This window comes from Macaca thibetana, chromosome 11 (assembly GCF_024542745.1).
Source record: "Macaca thibetana thibetana isolate TM-01 chromosome 11, ASM2454274v1, whole genome shotgun sequence".
In the NCBI taxonomy this organism is placed as follows: domain Eukaryota; kingdom Metazoa; phylum Chordata; class Mammalia; order Primates; family Cercopithecidae; genus Macaca; species Macaca thibetana.
Genome location: NC_065588.1, coordinates 31,926,534 through 31,938,985, shown reverse-complemented (window position 1 = coordinate 31,938,985; position 12,452 = coordinate 31,926,534). Strand labels below are relative to the sequence as shown.

Sequence of the window (12,452 nt, the reverse complement as noted above, 5' to 3'; positions counted from 1 at the left end):
CCGTGAAGTTGAGGCAGGAGGATCTCCTGAGCCCAGGAGTTCAAGATCAGCCTGGGAAACATAGTGAAACTCTGTCTCTACTGAAAATTTAAAATTAAAAAAAAAAAAAAAAAAAAAAGCCCGTCATGGTAGTGCATGCCCATAGTCCCAGCCACCCACTCAAAACAGAAGGCAGTATGGGAGGATCATCTGAGCCTGGGGGTCGAGGCTGCAGTAAGCCATGGTAGCACCACTCCACTCCAGCCTGGGTGACAGAGTAAGACTGTTTTTTTAAAAAACAAAACAAAACTCTTGAACATTGAGATTTGATGAACCGAGCTTCTGGGTTGGTGAACAGAACACACTGAAGTGCTGGGAAGGTAGTGACCTCAGAGAAAGCATGCCTTATTTGCTTTATAGCCAGTTGGTCAGAAGTACGAGCCTGGACTTGTGACTGGCTTCAAGTGGGGGCAGTCTTGTAGGACTGAGCCCTTTAATTTGTGGGTTCTGATGGTAATGTCAGGTAGACAGTGTCAGAATTGAATCGAATCACAAACCATCCAGTTGGTATGTGGAAAGAATTGGTCAGTTGGGAAAAAATTCCCACACATCTAGTGTCAGAAGCATTGTGGGGCCGGGTGTGGTGGCTCACGCCTATAATCCCAGCTACTCGGGAGGCTGCGGCAGGAGAATTGCTTGAACCTGGGAGGCTGCAGTGAGCCGAGATTGCGCCACTGCACTCCAGCCTGGTGACACAGCGAGAGCCCATCTAAAAAAAAAATCAAATCCCCTACATAATTAAAAAATTATAAAGGATAGAAATTTCTTTTGAAGTAGGTGAAACAATTAAATAGTAACATAGAAGATGCCACTATCACTCCTATTAATCATTTTACTGGAGATCCCAGCTGCTATAAAGAAAAAAATATTAGGAAGTATAAGAAGCAGAGAGGAAAACACAAAACTGAGTATCAGATATTATATAGAAAATCCAAAACTATGTAGAGATTTTCTTTTTGTTCTACTGTTTATTACAATCCCTGAAAATAAGGTCAATATGCAGGAATATTATCAGCAGTAATTTTTAGAAATACCATAAAAAAACAAATACTTCAAAAATGAAGGATGTGTCACATCTCTAACAACAAAGAACTGAGTGTAAAGATATGCCATGTTCAAGTTTTTGAAGGCAGCATTAAAGATGCCAATGATCTCAAAATTTAGGTCAAGCGCAGTGGCTCTTGCCTATAATCCCAGCACTTTGGGAGGCAGAGCTGGGTGACTGTTTGAGGTCAGGAGTTCAAGACCAGCCTGAACAACATGGTGAAACCCTGTCTCTACCAAAAATACAAAAAAAAAATTAGCCAGGTGTGCACATCTGTTGTACCCGCTACTTGGGAGGCTGAGGTGGGAGGATTACTTGAGCCCAGGAGGTGGAGGTTGCAGTGAGCTGAGATTGCACCATTTGCACTCCAGCCTGGGAAACAGAATGAGATCTTGTCTCAAAAAAAAAAAAAGAAAAAGAAAAAGTAATAAAGAGTCAATGCAATTCCAATAATCCCACTGGATTTTTTGGTGTAAATTTACAAGCTTGATTATAAACTTTCCACAGAAATGCAAAACAAGCATGAATAGTGAAGACATATATACACTTTCATATATACAGACACTTGTTTTATGACAAAGTTAGGAAAAAGTTCTTTTCAATACATGAAGCTAGGTCAATTGGTTATCTATATGCCACAAATGAAAATAAGCCTTATCCAATTACACACCCAGAGACATACACAAACAAATCAATCCCAGGTAGATTATCGTTTTAAAGTTTCCAGAAACAGGCTGGGCATGGTGGCTCACGCCTGTAAATCCCAGCACTTTGGGAGGCTGAGGCAGGCAGATCACCTGAGGTCAGAAGTTTGAGACCAATCTGACCAACGTGGTGAAGCCCTGTCTCTACTAAAAACGCAAAAATCAGCTGGGCATGGTGGCACATGCCTGTAATCCCAGCTATTCATGAGGCTGAAGCAGGACAATCGCTTGAACCAGGGAGGCGGAGGTTGCAGTGAGCCAAGGTCGCAGTGAGTTGAGGTCGCACCACCGCACTCAAGCCCGGGCAACAAAAGCGAAACTCCATCTCAAAAATAGAAGAGAATATCTTTATGCCCTCGGGATAGGGGAAGGTTTGTAAAACAGGACACAATGAACAATAAGAAAAAAGGTCCATAAAATGGACTGCATCAAAATTAATCACCCCTGTTTATCAAAAAACACCATTAAGGAAGTGAAAAAGTAAAGTCACTCTCTAGAAGAGTACACTTACAGTACATACCAAAGAGCTCATATCCAGCCTGTATAGGGAATTACGTAAAAAGAAAAATGCAGACAACTCAATAAAAAATAAGCATGAAGCTTAATTAAATACCATGTGATAGACACTACAGTTGATCCTTGAATGTGGCTTTGAAGTGCGTGGGTCCACTTATATGTGGATTTTCTTTTGTCTCTGCCACCCTGGAGACAGCAACACCAACCCCTTCTCTTCCTCCTCCTCTGCCTAGTCAAGATAAATGTGATGAGGATAAAGACCTTTATGATGATCCATTTCCACTTAATGAATAGTAAATATATCCTCCTCTTCTTTATGATTTTTTTTTTTTTTTTTTTTTTTTTTGAGATGAGTCTCGCTCTGCTGCCTAGGCTGGAGTGCAGTGACATGATCTCGGCTCACTGCAACCTCTGCCTCCTAGTTTCAAGCGATTCTCCTGCCTCAGCCTCCCGAGTAGCTGGGATTACAGGGTCCCGTCACCATGGCAGGCTAATTTTTGTATTTTTAGTCAAGACAGGGTTTCACCATGTTGGCCAGGCTGGTCTCGAACTCCCGACCTTGTGATCCACCCGCCTTGGGATTACAGGCGTGAGCTGTAAAGTGCTGGGATTACAGGCGTGAGCCACCGCATCCGACCCCTTATGATTTTCTTAACAAAATTTCCTTTTCTCGAGCTTATTCTAAGACTACGGCATATAATACATGTAACATACAAAATGTGCGTTTATCAACTATTTATGTTATTGGTAAGGCTTCCACTAAACAGCAGGCTGTTAGTGATTAAGTTTTGGTGGAGTCAAATGTGGATTTTTTTTTTACTGCACAAATGTCAGTTATCCTAATTCCTATGTTATTCAAGGGTCAACTATATTTAAATGGCAAAATTTTTGGTTAAGTGCTAAATCCATTATTAATGTCAGAAATGTAAATGAAAACCATAAGGTGGTAATACTATACACTCACAATGGCTAGAATTTTTTCAACTCTCAATACCAAATGTTGGCAAGAAAGTGGAACAAATGGAACTCTCATACAATGGTGATAGGAGTATATAATGACCCTTAAATTGACCAACACTTTGGAAAGATGTATGGCATCATCTACCAAGGGTTAATAAACGCAAGCCCTGAGACCTAGAAGTTTCATTCCTAGGTTATGTACCAAACAGAAATGCATAATTATAACACTGCCAGCAGCATTAGGTGCAGTAAGCAAAAACTGGAAACAAACAAAACAGAAATGTATTCATATTAATGAAACACTATAGTAACAAAAATTAATAAACTCAGCTATATGCAACAATATGAATTAATCTAACAAACACACTACTGAGTGAAAAAGGCCAGAGACGAAAGAATAAACCATGATTCCATTTATATAAAGATTGAAACACAGACAAAACCAATCATCTAGGGACTGTAGTGGTACTTTTTATAAGGTGTGATGGAAGAGCAATTGGTAGTAAGTAGCATGAAGACAGCTTTTGACCAGGGTGGTGCTTACACACAAGTATGTTCCCTACATAACCCACTGGGCTATACACTTACCATTTTTACCCTTTCTTAGGTATGTTTTGATTTCATAAAGTTATTTTTTAAAACTCTTATAATAGTAGATGCATAGTATTATGCATTTATCAAAACCTGTAAGACCCACAAGATACAGAGAAAACTCTAAAGTTAGTGAGGGACTTTAATAACAACATATCAATATCACTAATCCAAGTTGCTAATAGTGAAACCTTAGAGTTGTGGAGATGGGAGGTTCCTATAAAGCTCATATATGGGAATGCTCTGTACTATAAGCTCTATTTTCTTTTTCTTTTTTTCTTAGACGGGAGTCTCGCTCTGGCGCCCAGGCTGGAGTGCAGTGGCACAATCTGGGCTCAGTGCAACCTGCACCTCCCAGGTTCAAGCGATTCTCTTGCCTCAGCCTCCTGAGTAGCTGGGACTATAGGCATGTGCCACCATGCCCAGCTCATTTTTTGCATTTTTGGTAGAGATGTGGTTTCACCATGTTGGCCAGGATGGTCTCAAACTCCCTCCAGACCTCATGATCCACCTGCCTCGGCCTCCCAAAGGGCTGGGATTACACGCGTGAACCATCATGCCCGACCTCAATTTTCTTTAAACCTAAAACTCCTCTAGCAAAGAAAGTCTATCTTAAAACAAACAAAAAAAAAAGGCAGCCACCATATACTGACACTCATGTTGCCACTCTCACACGTTAGGACTTTGTTCCTCACTGGTTTGACTAGTCTACAAGGTTGGAAGCAGAATGGGTCACAGTGTTCACTGACAGCAGAAAAGCAGTACTTCTAAGGAGAATTAATGATGCCTAATAACTGCCCCTGCCCCGCTCAGTGTCCCCTGGCTTTTACGTCCACTTGGAGGAGGGAGTCTCATCAACTGAATTGTACCCTCCCCAAAATTCACACATGAAAGCCCTAAGTCCCAGTGTATTTGGAGATAGGGCCTTTAGGGAGGTAATTGGTTAAGTGAGGTCATTCGAGTGGGGCTTTAATCCGAATAGTATCCCCCATAGGAAGAGGGACGCCAGCGACATTGGCCTGCAGAGGAAGGACTATGTTAGGACACAGCAAGAAGACAGTCACCTGCAAGCCACTGAGAGAGAAGCTTCAGGAGAACAGAAATCAAACATACTGACCCTGGACTTCCAGCCTCCAGAACTGGGAGAAATAAATTTCTGTTGTTTACACCACCCAGTCTGTGGCATTCTGTCATAGTAGCCCACAATAAGAAATACATACTTGGGGCCGGGTGCGGTGGCTCAAGCCTGTAATCCCAGCACTTTGGGAGGCCGAGACGGGTGGATCACGAGGTCAGGAGATCGAGACCATCCTGGCTAACACCGTGAAACCCCGTCTCTACTAAAAAATACAAAAAACTAGCCGGGCGAGGTGGCGGGCGCCTGTAGTCCCAGCTACTCGGGAGGCTGAGGCAGGAGAATGGCGTAAACCTGGGAGGCGGAGCTTGCAGTGAGCTGAGATCCGGCCACTGCACTCCAGCCCGGGCAACAGAGCGAGACTCCGTCTCAAAAAAAAAAAAAAAAAAAAAAAAGAAATACATACTTGGTCTCTGCCCAGGATTCCAGACACAGGACAGCTAAAACTCTTATAGACTGGGGTATACAATCTTTTGCACTAATATGTGGTCTTTGAACTAGGTTCCTGACACAGATCTCCTGAGACCTCTATAATCTCCTAGGAGTGTCTGGTAACATAGAGGTGACCATAGGGTGGACAGGGCATGGAAGCGCTCACATATGCATTCCCCCATGCATCTCTTCCACCTGGCTCTTCATCTAATAGCCTTTATAATAAGTAAACTGTTTCCCTGAGTTCTGTGAGCTCTAGCAAATTAATCAAATCCACAGAGGGAGTCTTGACAATCCCCTCTTTGTAACAGCTTGGTCAAAAGTACAGGTCACAACCCGGGACCCGGGACTGGCGAAGTTAGGGGCAGTCTTGTGGGACTGAGTCCTCAACCTGTGGGCTCTGATGCTTTCTCCAGGTAGATGGTGCCAACATGTAATTGAATTGTAGGATACCCAGTTGTTGTCAGCTGGAAAACAGTTTGCGGATGGGGAGAAATCCAAATACAGTTTGGTGACCAGAGGTGAAGTGGTCAATTGTGTGAAGAAGTTTCAGTTTTCCTATCTCAAACATAGCCCTAGCAAATTAATACAGAGCATATGGGTAGGAAGGGAAACCGTCTTTATGTTAACTTGGGTTTTTTTTCTCCATCCCTCTCCTTTACTGGCATAGAAGAAAACGGAAAACTGGAAAAGCACTCCTGAACGACCTAAATTGATGTTGCATTCTTCGGAAGATTGCCTCTAGCTACACAAAGAGATTGTGAAAGGAAAATACAATCGACCCTTACACAACACAGGGATTACAACTTAGGGTGGCAGATGCAGAAGAAACTCCACGTATAGCCAGACAAGGTAGTGTGTGGATGCAGTCCCAGCTACTCAGGAGGCAGAGATGGGAGGACTGCTTGAGCCCAGATGTTTGAGGCTGTAATGAGCTATGACTGTACACTGCACTCCAGCCTGGGCAATAGAGAGTGACCTCATCTCTCCAAAAAAAAAAAAAAAAGTCAAATCCATGTGTATGTGGATCCACATGGTTCAAACTCAAGTTGTTCAATGGTCAGCTGCAGTCATAATCTGCTGGTGGATATAATGTATTCTCAGAACTTTTGAGAATATACTGTAACACAGATTACCACAGATAAGGTTTCCATAGTCCATCATTACCATTTCTCTGAGAAAATAAATTCTTGCCCCAAGTTCTCTGCCAGCCTCCATCACTGATACTTTAAAATAAAAAATACTTTTAAAAAGAATTTGTGCTTCCATGAAGTAACAATAAATACAGTGAAAATATTGTTAAAGAAATTAAAAACATGAGGTGGCTCACGCCTGTAATCCCAGAACTTTGGGAGGCCGAGGCGGGCGGATCACAAGGTCAGGAGATCGAGACCATCCTGGCTAACACGGTGAAACCCCATCTCTACTAAAAATGCAAAAAATTAGCTGGGCGTGGTGGCGGGCACCTGTAGTCCCAGCTACTCGGGAGGCTGAGGCAGGAGAATGGCGTGAACCCGGGAGGTGGAGCTTGCGGTGAGCCCAGATCACATCACTGCACTCCAGCCTGGGGAACAGAGCAAGACTCCGTCTCAAAAAAGAAATTAAAAACAAAAAAGCAAAAAAAGAAATTAAAATGCTACATTAGAAAATACTCAGTTATGCAAAATAAATCCCACTAAGGAATAAAAAAGGAATAAAAAGAAATGAGACATAAAAACAAAAACAGAGGTAAATGTAATTATATTAAAAAATCACATTTTTATATAAACAATTCTGAGAATATAAGAATAAAGCTTCCCACACTTCTGACACCAAATGTGTGGGTGTCTCACCCCACGTAACAAGCAATCAGTTCTGCAGTGTACACACCAGGTGGGTGTCCTAATTCATTTTAATTCCGAGACCATCTAGATGAAGATAGTGTCAGATCTCATAAGTTTAGGGCTCAGTCCCACAAGACTGCCCCCTTTTTATTTTTATTTATTTTTTTCTTGAGAATGAGCCTCACTCTGTCGCCCAGGCTAGAGTGCAGGGATGCGATCTCTGCTCACTGCAAGCTCTGCCTCCCAGGTTCACGCCATTCTCCTGCCTCAGCCTCCCGAGCAGCTGGGACCACAGGCGCCCACCACCATGCCTGGCTAATTTTTTGTATATTTAGTAGAGACAGGGTTTCACTGTGTTAGCCAGGATGGTCTCGATCTCCTGATCTCATGATCCACCCACCTCGGCCTCCCAAAGTGCTGGGATTACAGGCGTGAGCCACCGTGCCAAGACTGTCCCCACTTCTGATGCCAACACCAAGCCCCAGGTTATTTTACCTGTGCTTCTGACCAACCAACTGTAAACTGGGGTTCCCATGATCCGCTCCTTTGGTTTGACTAATGTGTTAGAGCAGCTCACAGAACCCGGGGAACACCTTATCAGTTTATTTATAAAGTGCATTACCAAGGATACAGATCAACAGATGTAGAAGGCAAGGTCACATGAGAAGGGGCACATAATTTCCATGCCCTCTCTGGGTGCGCCCCCCTCTAGGAACCTCCACTTGCTCAGCAATCTGAAAAGCCTTCCAAACTCTATCCTTTCCAGTCTTATGGAGGCTTCATTGCACAGGTTTGATTAATTAAACCATTGGCTATTGGTGATCAACTTAACCTCACCCCCTCCCCCTCAACCAGGTGTACCCTTTTCAACCCTAGAGTTCACAGGTGTAAGAAATAAATTCCTTTTCTTCATAAAGGCCCCTGTTTCAGTTACTCTGCTATAAGTAACAGAAAATGGACTAAGATAGACAATTGGTACCAGGAATTAGGAGTAGGGCTGAAAAGTCCCAACCCTTTAATCGGGCCTTGGTCTTTCAGGTGACCAGCCCTCCATTCTGAAACTAGGGGATGCCAGCCATAAGTCAACTTATTAGCATACAAAAAAACCCAAAAAAGCATTTATCACTTTGGAGATTGCACGAATTTTAGGACTTGTATGCCTGAAAACAGGGATAAAGACCAGAGATATATTTCATAATATCACAATCCAAAAGACAGAGAATGTCAGTCTGGATTTTAAAAACTATCCAACTATACGCTATCGTCTCCAGGAGATACACTTTAGATCCAAAAACACAGACTGAAAGTAAAACAATGAAAAAATATCACACAAATAGCTCCAAGAAAGCTGGAATGCAGGCCAAGTGCAGTGGCTCACACCTATAACCCCAGAACTTTGGGAGGCCGAGGTGGGTGGATCACCTGAGGTCAGGAATTCGAGATCAGCCTGACCAACCTGGTGAAACCCCGTCTCCACCATATACAAAAAATTAGCCGGGCATAGTGGTACATGCCTGTAATCCCTGCTACTTGGGAGGTTGAGGCAGGAGAATCACTTGAACCTGGGAGGCAGAGGCTGCAATAAGCTGAGATTGTGCCACTGCACTCTAGCCTGGGCAACAACAAAAGAAAGTTGGAAAGCCTATACTAGTGTCAGACAAAACAGACTAAAACAAAAAATGTTGATAAAAAGATGCATTCTATAATGATAAAAGGATCAACCCACCAAGATAACAATTACAAACATATGTGCACTGTTGTCTAAAACGAAGGTTGTTGAGGTAGAAATAATCTGATAAAAGTTTACTGGAGAGCAGATGTGAGGATCAATCTGAGAAGACATACCAACAGAGTTTGAAGTGTTCTGGAGTCCGCTACAAGTTGGAAGGCTTTTATGGGAAACTTTAGGAGAAGGGAGGGGGACTCCTAATACTCAAATTGTTGTTTTTCGTTGGAGGATACAATACTGAGGTTATAATCATTGGTTACTGATTGCAACATATAGGCTAAAATGTCTATGTGCAAGAAAACTTGCATCAATAAAACCTGATGATTTACAAATAAAGCAGCACCCTTTTGAGCGTTAGGTTATGTATTGATCAGTATATCAATTTGAGGAATGCGTAAGATTCTTTACTCAAGGACAGGATGTCACCACCTTGTATCACAAGACCTCCCCAAAGCAGGTTAATCTGGAAGCCTGTTTACTTAAAACTGTCAAATGTGATCTGTAGATTATTAATACCTAAGAGAGCATCAAAATACAAAAAGTAAAAACCACAATTCACCAATAAGAGTGGAAGACTTCAATTCCCTACTTTCAATAATGAATAGAACAAATAGGCGGAAAATCAACAAGGAAGTAGATGTCTTAAATTCCCACCCACATTCCCTTCCAGTGAGGGTGAAAGAAAAAGGCCCAGAATACCTCAACATGTAGGTGGGTGACTAACTGTCCATTAGTTGACTTCTAGGTATAATTCTGCTTCTCTTCTTCTGCAGATTACTGCGGATTGAATCCAACAGTACAAGTATTCTTGGAAGTTGTGAATTGCAAAAATTAATTTGTGAATCAGGAAATAATTAGAAGTAAACAGCTGCAAGAAAGCATAAATATAATTATGGATGTGGATTTTCATATCAAAGATCTCACTAAGATTAACAATATCTGTGAAAATTTAAAAATACTCTATATCCACACAATGCAAATAACTGAAAAGCTGTTAACCCAACAGCTTCCTTTATTTGTAAACTGGGCTTACTACAGAAAATTACAAAGCAAAAAGTAATCTAAAATAATACCTATAAGGAATAACCATATACTATCCATGTTAAACATACATGCACAAGCACACATACACATGAATAGAAAGAACTATAAGAAAATAGACCCAGGCTGGGCACAGTGGCTCACGCCTGTAATCCCAAAACTTTGGGAGGCCAAGGCGGGCAGATCACTTGAGCTCAAGTTCGAGACTAGCCTGGGCAACATTGTGGTAGTGCAGGCCTGTATTCTCAGCTACTTGGTGGGCTGAGGCATTGGGTGAACCCAGGAGGTTGAGGCTGTGGTGAGCGGGAATCATGCCACTGCACTCCAGACTGTGCGACAGAGCAAGAAATGTCTCAAAAACAAAAGAAAACCAACCAAACCAGAAAATGAACCTAACACTGTGCATATGGCATGGTGGCCAGGTCTGCTGTAGGTCAGATAAAATAGCAAAAAATAGAATATGGAAGTATAAACTGAGTCACAGCAAGAATTTGGTTTTTTTTTTTTTTTTTTTTTTTGAGACAGGGTCTCACTATGTCACCCAGGCTAGAGTGTAGTGGCATGATCTCAGCTCACTGCAACTCCGACTCCTTGGCTCAAACAACTCTCTCACCACAGCTTCCCAAGTAACTGGGATTACAGGTGAATGCCACCATGCGGCTAATTTTTTTTTGTTTTGTAGAGATGAGGTTTCGCCATGTTGCCTAGGCTGGTCTTGAACTCCTGAACTCAAGCGATCCACCCACCTCAGCCTAAGAATTGTTTTATATATAGGGGTTACCACTGGCCAGGTGTGGTGGCTCACACCTATAATCTCAGCATGCTGAGAGGCTGAGGCAGAGTCCAGCAGTTCAAAACCAGCATGGGCAACACAGTAAGACCCAGTCTCTACAAAAAAATAAAAACAAAAATCGAAACATTAGCTAGGTGTGGCGGTGCATGCCTATAGTCCCAGCTACGTGGGAGGCTGAGGTGGAAGGATCACTTGAGCATGGAAAGTTGAGAGTGCAGTGGGCTATGGTAGTGTCATTGTACTCCAGCCTGGATGACACAGCAAGATCTGTCTCAAAAAAGGAAAAGTGGGTTGACAATTTATTAAAGGTAAGAGCAACACTATTAGAGTAAATCAAAGTACTATTAACAGCCAATACAACAGGCATAAAAAAGTCTTTCAGGCCAACCCAAAAGACACACGCCATCTAGACAATGTCTAGCAGGTTTCAGTGTTTTCTGAATAAACAAACATTATCTCAACACCACATTAAAGAGAAGTCCTAATGTAAACTTCTAAATGGGAAAAAGTCCTGACCCCTTCTGTTTCCTTTTCTATCTATGCCAACCACAGACACAGCATGATTTCATCTGTAAGCATTTCAGTACCTAAAACACATAGGACTTAAGAAATATATAATATACATTGAAATACTATTCTCATACCTAAAATATGTAAATTTGCTCTGGTATTTTAAATTGAAAATTTCCCTTATGGCTTTGTAAGTTCCATCTCTTATGTTCCACAAAGCAAAGCTTATTTGAAGAGTATCCACTGACATGGTTAAATTGAGAAAAGTCTATTTTCCATTGAAAACCTGATTTGCAATATAAGCATTAGAAAAATTAGAGATACCTCTAGAAAGTTAACAAAACCACCACTACTAACAATTCAGTGTAAAAAGCCACTTTTCAGGAATTCCAAATGTAACACAATTTATTCAACCTGTACTAGCTCTGGCTTTCTGTATCCTTAGTCACAGAAAAAATTAGCCTATCAGTCCCTAAATAGGCTTTTGAGAATCCATTTTTCTAAGCCCAGATGGTCCTGGACCACAATGCAATGGTATGACTTAATAATTTTGACTTTACAATGATGCAAAAGTGATACAGGCATTCAGCAGAAATTGTACTTTGAATTTCTATCTTTTCCCAGGCCTGTGATAGGCAGTATGATATTCTTCCACGCTGAGTGGTGGCAGCAAGCCACAGCAGCCAGTCACGTGATCATGAGCATTAACAATCAATACCAAAAAAAAATCCCTCCTGCAGAGGCACGCTGGTGTTTTGGTGGGGCGGGGGGCGGGGGCTGCCCCTCCCACAGTGCGTTAAAACAAAACAAAACAAAAACGATCAATGGTGTACTGTGCTAGCTAAGTTTTTTTGGATGTTGTGTTTTCCCATCCCATCATGTCTATAAAACCCCATTTTTGACTTTATTTTCTACTTAATATGGGTTATTGAGATGTAACTCCATCATAAGCTGAGGTACATCTGTACTATTATAAACAACTAACTTTTGAACATCTGTATGTAAAGAACTATGCGGAATGCTTTATATACTTTATCTCATTTAAATGTTACAACAAATTAACAAAGACTTGCAATCGTCCCTCTACAGCACAGTGGTTAGAAGGGGCAGAACAGTTCTCTACGCTTCTGTAAG

General features: G+C 41.8%; 1 protein-coding gene across 5 annotated transcripts in view; it reads right to left on the bottom strand.

Moving 5' to 3' along the window:
• Positions 1-12,452, bottom strand: part of RESF1 (retroelement silencing factor 1) — a 33,897-nt gene that overhangs the window by 13,196 nt on the left and 8,249 nt on the right. For 2 of the 5 annotated variants that reach the window (XR_007717929.1, XM_050750271.1), the window contains exon 3: positions 9,674-9,842. The exons of 2 other annotated variants lie outside the window; for them this stretch is intronic. The gene's annotated coding sequence lies outside the window, so the exon portion shown is untranslated. Of the gene's footprint in view, positions 1-2,401; positions 5,271-9,673; positions 9,843-12,452 lie in introns of those variants that run through there. One more of the 5 variants, XM_050750273.1, reaches the window with a different exon arrangement.